The following is a 12,826-nucleotide window of genomic DNA, read 5'->3' as shown; positions in this document are numbered from 1 at the left end:
AAGCTCTCCCATAGGCACTATATAGATTATTTGTATTATGTATGATGTCTTCAGCTGGACACTGCCTCAAGTAATTATATGATGACTGGAGATAAAATCTGTTTTATAAACACACAAGACTACCATAAACACATCATAATCCATGTTAAACTAGGCATCATGATCTACTGAGCCAGGAGTCTGAAGATTACAGGTTAGCTGATCTAGAGAAATAAGGGTTACCCCAAAACTCAGCATACATCTTCCTCACTGTGGCTTAAGGTACCATATTAGAAATGCCAACCGCTCCAACCACATTTTCATCTAAGAGAACCTGTCTCGCATCCCCAACCTCAGTTGTGGGATTTGCACCTTGTAAATTCATCCTGAACCATAGCTGATTAGACCAGACCTGAGCACACCCTCTGCCTCCCAATGCACAGAGAAGCATTCCATAGGCCAGACCAAACCAAATTCTCTGTCTGACTCCATTTGATCTGAGAGATACAGCGGCAGAGTCAGGTGGTAGCTAAAGCTCACGGATGATGCAGCACTGGTGTCAACGTCTGTAAATCACTGCCACTGAGAGCTCTGGGGCCGCCCTGCTCCCTGAGTTCTGGGACTACAGCTTTTCTTTTGGAATCCAAAAATATCTTAGTTTTCTTGTAACATATTTTTACCTGAGATACTTCAAAAAAATTTCTGTTCCTCACATTTCTGACATTCTCTCAACTCCCTTGTTTCTCACCTCTACCCATGCTCATCTTGGTGGTAAACCCAGGGGAGGATGAATCACCATCCTGTTAACAGAGGGAAGAACAGGCCAAAACCATGAGAACGGTGCCAGATGCCAGATATCAGCAGTGAAGCCACATAAAGAAAGACAACCCATGGGGTCAGAAATCAAGGGGACGTGGGCAGGCTTCACAGCCAAGCCTGTGAACATATGGGGACCTCAGAGGCCTGTTATTCGGCCGTGTCATCTGCATGGTTGCAGGGCAGACCTGGTGGGTCAAAGCAGGGTTTTTCCCACTTTCATGTGCACATGAATCACCCGAGATGCACTAGGTCAGGGGAGGGACCTGAACATCCATTTCTAACAAGCTCCCAAGTGATGCCAAAAATGTGGCCTTGGACCACACTTGAGTAGCAAAAGTGTAAAAAGCTTTGCAGGACTGAATTGTGCAGCAACAATAAAATAGATGATAGATAACAATAAGCAACACAATAACAATAACATAAATAATTAACATATAAATAAAAGAATTAACAATAAACAATAAAAGAACCCCCATCTTCGGGTGGTGATGGAAAATTATGAAATCCCCAGGTGATGGAATTACTAGACCCCAGGTCTCTCTAAGTGCTGTACATAGCATCAGTGATTTATTGTATAGTTGATCGCTCCTTCAAGCTGGGACACGAGAAGCTTATGGTGAGGCGGATACTGATGGAAACTGGAGCATCCATATTGCATCAAATAGGTAAGCAAAGCTTAGAGTGCCATCCTTGGCGCTATGAGCAGTCCCCAAATATTCACTTTCTGAATATATAACTGCTCTATGAAAATTCAACTTGGGTCAGACCACGTCTATGCCATATATTTCAGGAACAAGTTGCCACGTATCTTTTACTCTCTTTTCTTGCTGACTAAATATAACCTGCCTATACGGGTTGAGCATCTCAAAACCCAAAAATCCAAAATCTGAAATGCTCCAAAATCCAAAACATTTGAGTGCCAATATCACATCCAAAGGAAATGCTCACAGGAGCATGTTGGATCTCAGATTTTTAGGTTTGTCAAGTGGGTAAAGAAACTGTGGTATGTATATATGATGGAATACTACTCAGCCATAAAAAGGAATGAATTAATGGCATTTGCAGCAACCTGGATGAGATTGGAGACTATTATTCTAAGTGAAGTAACTCAGGAATGGAAAACCAAACATCGTATGTTCTCACTCATAAGTGGGAGCTAAGCTATAAGGATGCAAAGGCATAAGAATGATACAGTGGGTGTCGGGGACTCAGGGGGAAAGGGTAGGACAGGGGTGAGGGATAAAAGACTACAAATTGGGTTCTGTGTATACTGCTCAGGTGATGAGTGCAACAAAATCTCACAAATCACCACTAAAGAACTTACTCATGTAACCAAATACCACCTCTTCCCAAAATGGAAATAAAAATTAAAAAAAAAAAAAAGATTTTTAAGTTTGGGATACTCAACAAATATAATGCAAATATTCCGAAATAGAAACACTTCTGGTCCCAAGCACTTCAGCTAAGGCAAACTCAGCCTGTATGCCTGACTTACTGCAACAGAGATCCTTCTTTCTTTGATTAGACCACCTGGCTACATTCTTAAAAGAGAAGAGAGAACTCATTGGTGCTGGTCAGTGGAGCTCCAAGATGGAAATTCATGTCTAAAGAGTTTGGTTTTGGCTACTGAAAGCCTTTTTGCTGTGTGTAACTGAGGAGGAAGTAGAGATTAATTTGGCTCATTTTCAGCCCAACTTATTTCCAGACCATGGAATATATCAGTGTAAATTTTAAGTCTGGGAAGGCTGCTTTTTATTTAAAAGACAACAGTGATGTGACGGTGCTTTTAACTATGCAAATATAATGAAGCTCCCAACTTAGTTATGGTTCACTTAACCTAAAGTAAACTGAAAAGCCAGGCAGTGAGCACTGTGCTTTATCGACTGAATGCCATATAATGATTTTCCTTTTAAAAAGTGCATTTCATGTTGCCTTTATTTACTGATTTCTCATGAATAATCAACTTTAACCATTTTTAACTACTCAAACATAGTTGCAGAAACTTCTGATTCAAGGTGATAGACTGACTTCATATTTTCATATCCTCTCTCTCCATAGGCCTCCAGGGAAAGGCAAATGAGGCCATTCATTTATTCACTGCTACAGCATCAGACACAGTTCTGGGTAAAAGTATCATGGCAATGGGCAAGACAGATAAAGACTATTCTCAAAACACTTGAACATCCTAGATGAGTAGAGGTAGATGGTAAACGGAATATGAACCTGAAATTACTGAGAGTAAGATAGGCATTATGACCAAAGTGAAACAGGATGATTTTATAGAAAGTAAATTGGCAGCCACATCATCAGGGATATTTAAGCTAAGACCTCAAAGACAAGAAAGATTCAGCCCTGAAAAATAGGAGGCAACAGCTATGGTAAAATCATTAAAATGAGAATGTGCTTGACATTTTTAAGAAATCAAAAGTAAGCCCGTGTGAGCATACTGAGCATACTGAGAGAGGGGAAGAATAAGATGGGATGGAGATGGGGAGAAAGATCAGGGCAGATCATATGCAGCCTATAGGAAGCCTGGAGTAAGAAGTAGGAGCACATTGTATAGGACCATCGCCCATGGAGATCACAGAAAGTGGGGACCAGATGGCATAGGCCCATGACCCATGGTAGTGTTTGGATTTTATGTTAAGAAAGCAGAGAAGTCCTTAGAGCATTTTAATCAAGGCTCAAAATACCCTTATTTGTGCTTTAAAAATGGCTTTCTGTGCAGAAGAATTCCAAGTTATTTATGTGGATACTTTGCCCTCAATGTAGTGGAACACAACTCCCTACTCCTTAAGTGTGTACTGGACATAATTACTTTCTTCCTAAGAGTACTATATGGAAAGGATGGGAAAAGTAACTTTACAGTGGAGAAAACTGAAAACACTACCTTTGCCAGGTGGTTAAGGTCAACATCAACAGTGGTAAGTCAAGTTGATAGTATATGCCTTCAATATGATGTAGTAAGAATGATACTTTACCTCCATGGTCTCCCACTCTAAAATTCATAACTTCAGCCTAAATATGAAAAAAAAATCAGACAAATCCCAGCGAGGGAGATTCTATAAAATACCTGACCAGTACTCCTCAAAGTCATCAAAATAAGAAAAGTCTGAGAAAAAATCCAGCCAAGAGTTGCCTAAGGAGATGTGATGACTAAATATAATGTGGGATCTTGGGACAGAAAAAGGACATTAGGTAAACACTAAGGGAGTCTGAGCAAAGTGTAAGTATGGGCTTTAGTTAATAATAATGTACCAGTATTTATTCATTAATTATGACAAATACACCATACTACTATGTTAGTAACAGAGGAAACTGGGGGTAGGATATATGGGAACTTTTTGTACTCTCTTCACAAATTTTCTGTAAATCTAAAACTGTTCTACAATTAAAAGTTTATATTTAAAAAGTCTATTCTAGCTGCCATGTGCAAACTGAATTCTGGAGCACAAAAACAGCAGGTTCTCATTCTAGTATCCCCTGGGTCCCTGAAAACCAGATTCTTTATATTTTAAAAAGGAATTACAGATATAAGATAGAAGAGTTCATACTAATACTTGCCATTTAAATTCAAGACTACAGACCTTTTACATAATCTGCTCTACCTCAGGCTAATGGGAGGATTGTTCTCTACAGAAATAAATGATTACAGGGCAAAGGCTTCTGAATTCAGGCATTTTTGGAACTCTCAGAATAAGAGCCAGTTTTATGCCTGATGACCCAAAAAGGAAGCCTGCCAATCAGTAACCTGCCTCATATCAGGTTCTTAATCAGTTTCAAGGCCTTATCCTTAAAAATGTGTGGATAGCCAAGAAAGATGAGACATCTAAGGAAAGCCTTTGACATGGAAGAAAGAACAATGAAAAATACAGGGAAAAAGCATAACACCAGAAAGAATGTATAATTCAAGAAATAAAAGAAAACTTAAATGAAAATAAATTAATAATTATCTTCAGGGATATTTGAGAAGATATTACATGATGAAAACATAACAGAATGCTATGAAAAAAATGGAGGAAATAAAGAACCCTTAGATATAAAGGATACATTTAATAATAACTGAAATAAAGAGTTAAGTTCAAATAGTAAAGAGTTAAGTTCAAAAACAAATTTAGAACTGTCTCTCAGAAAGAAGTATCCCAAAAAAGAGATGGAAAATATAACAAAAATAATTAAAGGTTATGGGTTATCAGTCTAGAAGATCTGACATCAGACTAATACAAGACCAAAAAGAAAAGAAAGAAAACAAGGAAAAAAATGATCAAATGAAAAATATGAGAGAATTTCCAAGATCTAAAGCATAGGGGCGCTCATACTTAGATAATCCATCAAGTGCCCAGCCCAGTAAAATAAAGACATTCACAGCAAATTGTGAAATGTCAGAATATTAATTTTTTTTAAATATCTGAAAATCTTCCCACCAGAGAAGCTTCCCTGGGTCTTGTACAAGAAACAAAATATCACACTAGCCTTGAGGTTTCTTATGAAGTTAGAAGACACTGAAGAAGGGCCTCAATATTTCTGACAGAAAACCATTTGCACCTATCATTCTGTACCTAGTCAAACTGCCAATCAAGTGAGAAACTAGAATAAATACACGTTTAAATCTACACGGGCTTGGAAATTCATAGCCCACCCTAGTTACCATAGGAGGTGACTTGATGTGCTCCAGAACAAAAAGTAAAGGAAATCAGAGAAAGAGGAGGCTGCCCTGAAGCCTCAAGTACTCAATGGCGCAATAAGAAACAAAACACAAGAGTTGGGATTTGCAATTATAGGGTAGCAAGATATTTGGATCGTAAGAACTCAACATCAAGGCCAGATAGCTAGGCTTGGAACACCCTGGTTCCCTCCTTTGAAAAGGGAAAAAGGCAGAAAGCCTGCCATTCTAGGGTTCCCCCACCAGGCAGGTCACTTACCCTCCTGGGTGCTGGGACCCCTGGACTTTTATCAGAAACAAGGGAAGCTGTGAGGTGGGGGATGGAGGGGGCAAACCTCACTGATACCATTATATATCATTAATCTCATGGGCAGCCTTTGAAATAACACTAAACTGAAGTTAATGTCCAATTCTAATCTGTCCAATTCTAGTTTGTCCTCTTTCCTTGCCTTGCCTGGACTGGCCTTTGTGGTCTCTTAGCTCACATGGGATCCAGACAACAATGGATCCAACCCAGAGGAGTAATGAAGAAGGATCCTAATGAGGTAACTGTGCGGTAGGCCTAAGAACAAGCAGTCCAATTTGTTACAGTGGGATAAAGAACTCCAGGAGAGAGGAAATTTGGGAGGCAATTAGTATCCAAGGGATTTACTACTATTCTTGGGAATATGGAATTATTTAAGAAGATGATAAAGAAGACATCCTGAAAAACAAGGAGGAGTGGGAGGAAGAAAAGTAAAAAAAAAAAAAAAAAAAAAAAAAAAGACGCATTCATAATAGGTAACATTTTTGTAGCACAAACTACAGACTAGTAGCCACTCTAAGCACTTGATGTTTATTAGCTCCCTAATCCTCACAACTATTCATAGATAGGCACTATTATTATACCCATTTTATAGATAATGGAGCTGGGGCACAAAGAAGATTAGGAAGAACTTGCCAAAGGCCTAAACTAGTGAGTGGCAGACCAGGATCAAATCCTGGCAGTACAGCTCCAGCACCTGAGTGCCATGAAACACCACCTGAGACTGGAAGTATAATCATCATACCCTACCTCTCTGTGCTGTGGACAATATTTAAACACAGCAATGAGGCCAGGCGCAGTGGTTCATGCCTGTAATCCCAACGCTTTGGGAGGCCAAGGTGGATGGATCCCTTGAGGCCAGGAGTTCCAGACCAGCCTGGCCAGCATGGTGAAACCCTATCTCTACTATAAATACAAAAATTAGCCAGGAGAGGTGGCGCATGCCTGTAGTTCCAGCTACTTGGGAGGCTGAGGCAGGAGAATCACTTGAACCAGGAGGCAGAGGCTGCAGTGAGCTGATCCCGCACCACTGCACTCCAGCCTGGGCAACAGAGTGAGACTCTGTCTCAAAAAAACAAAACAAAACAAAACCACAAACAAATAAAAAAATTCAACAATGAAAGCACTATTTATTGATTTTCATCTTTTAGTATAAACATAACCCCCAAATCATTGTGTTTTCAAAACACAACGTTCTGGCAATGCAGAATTAAAGTACAAGTGGCAAAGCTGGGAACAGGAAAAATAGAAAAAGTGAGGAAAAAGGTAAGGGTGCTGGCATCTTAATCATACAAAATAAGGAACTGAGAGATACTGTCTCTAATTTGTTTGCACACTTATGTCCTGTCTCCCTACAACCCTGATGTCAGCCCCACAGAAGCAGGGACCTTGTTCATCTTGTTTGCTGTTATATTCCCAGCCCCCTACAGGAATACAAGGCATGTGCCAGGCACTCAATAGATATTTGTGGAATGATGAATGAATGAATGAATGGAAAAATAAGATTCTGAGAATAGTATTTAAATTTATAAAGGTAACAAACAGAGGAAATAAAAATACTGAAAGAATTTTCTGAAGAAGGAGCTATGGGAGGTGTGAATAATGGAAGTCATCCAAATCCTCACCTATCATAGCAGAAAGTCAATAAACAGAATCTGTATTTGATAAATTAGGAAACGGATATCGGCATATCGTCGTCCCTTAGGATCCTTGGGGGACTGGTTCTAGGACCACTGTGGATACCAAAATCCATGGATGTTCAAGCCCCTTATGTAAAATGTATATAAAGTGTAAAAAAAGTATATAAAATGTTATATAAAGTGTACTTGCATATAACCTACACATATCTTCCTGTATACTTTAAATCATCTTTAGATTTGCTTACAGTGCCCAATATAATATAAATGCTCTGTAAATATTTGTGACTGTGTTTTTTATTTGTATTATTTTTATTGTTATATTGTTTTTTTAAAAAAAATTGGATTCTTTTCTGAATACTTTTGATCCACAGTTAGTTGAATCTATAGATGCAAAACTGCAGATAAGCAGGGCCAACCATATTCTTCAGGAAAAAATACAGATAAATTTAAAAAGAATTAAAAAGAAGAAAATTAAAATTCTTAATAGTGACTAGGTTTGGATGTGGGATGGGGATGGAGACAGGTGGGGCAGGAACTACTTGTTTTTATTATAAATTCATCCAGATTCTTTTTTCTCTATGTGCATGTATTACTCTGATTTAAAATACAACTTAAAAACAAATATAACCACAATATAACCAGTACTTTTCCACATTAACTTGACTTTAATCAATCAATTCTATAAAACCTGCCAGGTAATTTAAAAGAGATGCAGCTTTCTTTCTGTCCAAAATCAATCCTATAACCCTCAACTCAGAAATATCTCCATCAATTAACTGCTCTGTCTCACCTTCAACCAATTCTTTTCTAGTGACTCTCCTCAGCTTATAAAACATGCTCAAAACTCTACTAGAAACAAAATGGGAAACCCTTCTCCCTGCACCCCTTTCCATCTATCTACCGCCCTACAACTCTCTTTCCCTTCAGAGCTGAGCTTGAAAACTAGTTGCCCTCATTGTCTCGATGTCCTCACCTCCCACGATGCTCTCATCAACACTTTGCTTTCTATGTCAGGCCCATTTTCACCTGATTTGCTTCCACAAAAGTGGCTGGACCTTTATTGCCAAATCCAGAGGACAGTTCTGAGTCCCCCTCCTGGTTTTTCTTAACCTCTCTGGAACATCTGCTACCGTGATCCTCAGGCTCCTCAATGGGATCCTTTTCCTCCAGTCACTACAGTTCTGCAGGTCACGTGCTCTTCATGTTCTTCCTCTGAGCAGCGTCATCTTCTCTTATGGGGTCCACGGTCCTGCGTATCTAGTGGTGGCAGCCAACTCTGTCTAACCTGTTCCCAGAAAGAGGTTAACGTAGTTTTTTTCATCTCACAAATCTAAATTTCCTTCTCACATTTTAGTTTTAGAAGATAGGTTTTGAGGTGATTGTGTCCTTGAAGCTCTCTTTCTTTGGAAGTATTCCCACTCCCAGCCTCCGCTGGTAGGTTGGGTCTAGGAAGTCATGTTGGATCAGGTGACCCAGTCCTGTGGCCACAGCTGAGAGGACCAAGGGCAGACATCAGACCAAATATGGGCTAATCAAATTCCTCACCTGAGATTGGTGTCATAATAAGGCGAAGCCTGCGGCTGGGACAAGTTTAAATTATAACTACATTGTGAAGTGACATCCAGAAGCCGTTTAAGAGTTAAGAGCTGCAATTCTAAAAACAAACTGCCAAAGTTCTCATGTCAGCTTTACACACTGTGTGACCTTGGGATAGTTACATCAACTCTCTCACTTTATTTGAGCTAACTTAGTTGTCTTTCTCTTCCAGCCTCTTAACAAATACAAATACTTACTGATAATGAGGCTTATAGTTAGTATTTTAGGGGGTACAGTAAAGTTCTCCTTGGTGATTCAAAGACACTTTTTAAGATAGAACTTGGGGGAAAAAACAACTTCCATAAATTATTCATTTATGGAAATCATAGGTCATGGATCTTCTAAGAAGTCAATGTGGGTTTTCATAGTCATTTTCTTCATCTATTGAATGGGTATATTACCAACCCTGGCTGCTTTTCAGACAACTCTGGAAATGGCAAAATGTTAATAATAATAACAGCAACAACAATGATAACAAATGCAATCACAACAAGCACTTCTTTTATGCATATTATGTCCCAGGTGCTGTCCTGGGTGCCTTACATATATTACTTTAAGTTATTCCCACCACAGCTAGAAGGTAGGCACTATTATTATCCCCCTTCTACAGATGATGAAACTGAAGCACAGGGAAGTAACTTTTCCTCAACCACAAAGTTAGTAAGAGCTGGACCTGAGATGAGAACACTGGCAGTTTGGTTCTGGAATCTTTGCCCTTAACTCTTAGATACCCCCAAGTCACTTGACAATTTATGATGCATTCCCTCAAGAATTGCACCACATAGCCAAGGGGTGCTGTTTGGGAGATACAGGTCTTACTCTTAATCTGAAACAGTCTTTCTGAAAAACAGAAAGTGATAAAAATTTGTTAAAAGCTTAAATGTGTCAATGACCATGTGGAAGATCTCATAAAAATATCAATAAATCCATTCTTATATCAGCAATATATATAATATGCTATGTTATATACATGCCATATATCAATCTCTATATCTGGGATAACATGTATCCATCCTTACACTGAAATAATACTGCATGTCAATATATATTATATATGTGTGTGTGTATCCACTAACACATACATACATACACACACACACGCTGTCAATAATCAGTGGTATTTTTAATCCTAAGATCAGGTAATGTATTAGAGCACTGGCTAGGCTGATATAACAAGGAAACCTCAAAATATATTCATTTAGAAAGAACTTCTCTCTCACATAAAGATCCAGATATATGTGGGGCATATCTGGTAGAAATTCTCTGGTTGTCTGGGATCTGCTCTGCCTGCCGTCTTCCCAACATGTGGCTTCCATTGCTGGGTTGAAGTGGCTGTTACTCCCACCTTCGCCCTCTCCCAGGTGGCAGGAATTAGGAAAGGAAATGGGAATGCATGGCCAGTTCTTTAAAGGCCAAGATTCACCCATTAGTAGTGTACTTCAATTCTGTTCATAACCCATTGGTCCAAATAGTCACATGGCCACACCTAGTGGCAAGGGGGGCTGGGAAATTTTAACTGGATGGATGGTCACATGCCAAACTAAAAAGATTTGAGCAAACACTCAGGAATCCACTACAGCACAATTATTACAATTATGTTATTTTCTGATCTCCTAATGATAACAGCAAAACTCATTTCTCTTATTTAATTCCTTTAATAATAAATTCAGATGAGGGAAGAAAACATTGATTTTAAAGGAGTTCAGAGACATGAAAACAGGATAGTGAAGTATAAGGCTTAGAGTTTTTATCTTTATCAGAGGACCTTTAAATGAAGATTATGTTTGGCTACATCTCTGCAATTCAGTGATTTGTGTCTTTCCCTGGCTGCTGTCCCTTTCTGCTTCTAGAATTCCTGACCCTTCTCTTCTCCAGGGCTATCCAGCCACATCTGGTTGGAGAGAAAAGCAGCAGACGCCCCCATGAGAAAACTACAGAACTTTACATAAGGTTTTGGTTAGACTGGAAAGTATCCACTCCTTCTCTTCATTTCTTCACAGCAGATCTCCTTTTTTCCATTCTGCTAATCAGCTTAGTTTTATTTTCATCTTTAGAGCTGTCTGTTTTTCTCTGCCTCCACTTTCATGATTTCAATCACTCAGCCTTCTGTTTTTCTTCATTTTCTCCTTCCCTCATCCATTCTTTCTGCTCACTTATTCATTCATTATCCATTTTTCCACAGCTTTGGTTGCCATGATTAATTTTATTAATATTCATTTCCATTTTCTCATTTCCTTGCCCATAAAATGAACATCTCTAATTTACTGTGTAATCTTTTCTCTCCTTCACTACTTTATTCCTGATCTCATTTGTTAGATTTCCTCATGGCTGGTCCATTCTTCAACTCATTTTACCCATTACCTCATTCATTCTATGTCATCTTTCTTCTGCTTTCTTATCCCTGCAATTAATCCTCATGTGCTTTTTGCTATTTTCTCATTTTATGCATTCTTTCCCCATAATCTTGAGGTTACATTTCTTCTACATCTACCTTTGGCATTCTGTTATTTACTGTCTTAGCTTTTTTTCATTTACCCTATCTCAAGTATAACCATAAAGCATAAGTTACTCTTTTTAAAAAAACTGGGTCAAAGTTTATTTGTCCAAAGTATTATTGTGTTTCAAGACAGACAGCTTAAAAGCTAAAGCTAAGCCCTCTTTCTCAAAGATTGCTCAAAATATTTGGAGACCCTCATATGAAAACATTGTCGGAGATCTTTACAAGCCATCTTCACAACCAGTTTCAAATCTTTATGGTCCTATCTCATTTTTGTCTCCAAATAATATTCACTGGCTTGATAATCCACCCATATACCAAAATACACTCTTTAAATTACTATTGAATGTTTATAAAAATGCATGTCTGTACCCAAACATTGATGATGGGCTACCAGAAAAGAATATCAAGATGATACATATGAAGGAAAGCCTGAAAGTGAACTACCAAAAAGTACTGGAGCACTGGCAACATGATTGGAATACAACTACAGCATCTGCGATGATTGCTCTGAAGAAACCGGCACTCCTTGGTTGGTGTATAAAACACCATAGATGCCTAATACATGTTCCTTTCTTTTTTCTTTCTAGTGATTGTTACAAAATCAATCAGTCTCACTGCTTTTACTCAAAACTTAAATTTGGCGAAGCACAGTGGCTCACACCTGTAATCTGAGCACTTTGGGAGGCTGAGGCCAGTGGGTCACTTGAGGTCAGGAGTTCGAGACCAGCCTGGCCAACATGGTGAAAACCTGTCTCTACTCACAAAATAGAAAAAATAGCAGGGCATGGTGGGGCATGCCTGTCGTCCCAACTACTCGGAAGGTTGAGGTGGGAGAACCTCTTGAACCTGGGAGGCGGAGGTGGCAGTGAGCAGAGATTGCACCACTGTACTCCAGCCTGGGCAACAGAGTGAGGCCCTTTCTCAAAAAACAAAAACAACAACAGCAAAAAAAACCCCATAAATTTCCTTTTCCTATTTCTTTATTGCTTTTGGTTTTCAAGGTAAATTCATGGGTTTTTTTTTTCTTCTTAAGGGAATGGGAGAAATCTGAGAATTTTAAAACATGATAAAATGAAGAAATAAAACTGAAAAAAGACATCAATTCTTTTTTTTTCTCTCTATTAATTCTACAGTTTTCACAAGCCAGGTATTTAATTTTTTTCTAGATCACTTATTCTTCATTTATTAATCTCATGGTTTTTAAATCTGTATCTTCAACCCAGATGTATCCCCTGAACTCCTCCTGACCTGCACTAGTTGACCCTGATATTCTCACATCATGCTTCCCAAAGACTTTCTCACAAATTGCCAAGTGTATGGAATGT

The sequence above is a fragment of the Piliocolobus tephrosceles genome, chromosome 8, assembly GCF_002776525.5.
Source record: "Piliocolobus tephrosceles isolate RC106 chromosome 8, ASM277652v3, whole genome shotgun sequence".
Lineage (NCBI taxonomy): Eukaryota > Metazoa > Chordata > Mammalia > Primates > Cercopithecidae > Piliocolobus > Piliocolobus tephrosceles.
This window is presented reverse-complemented; position numbering follows the sequence as displayed.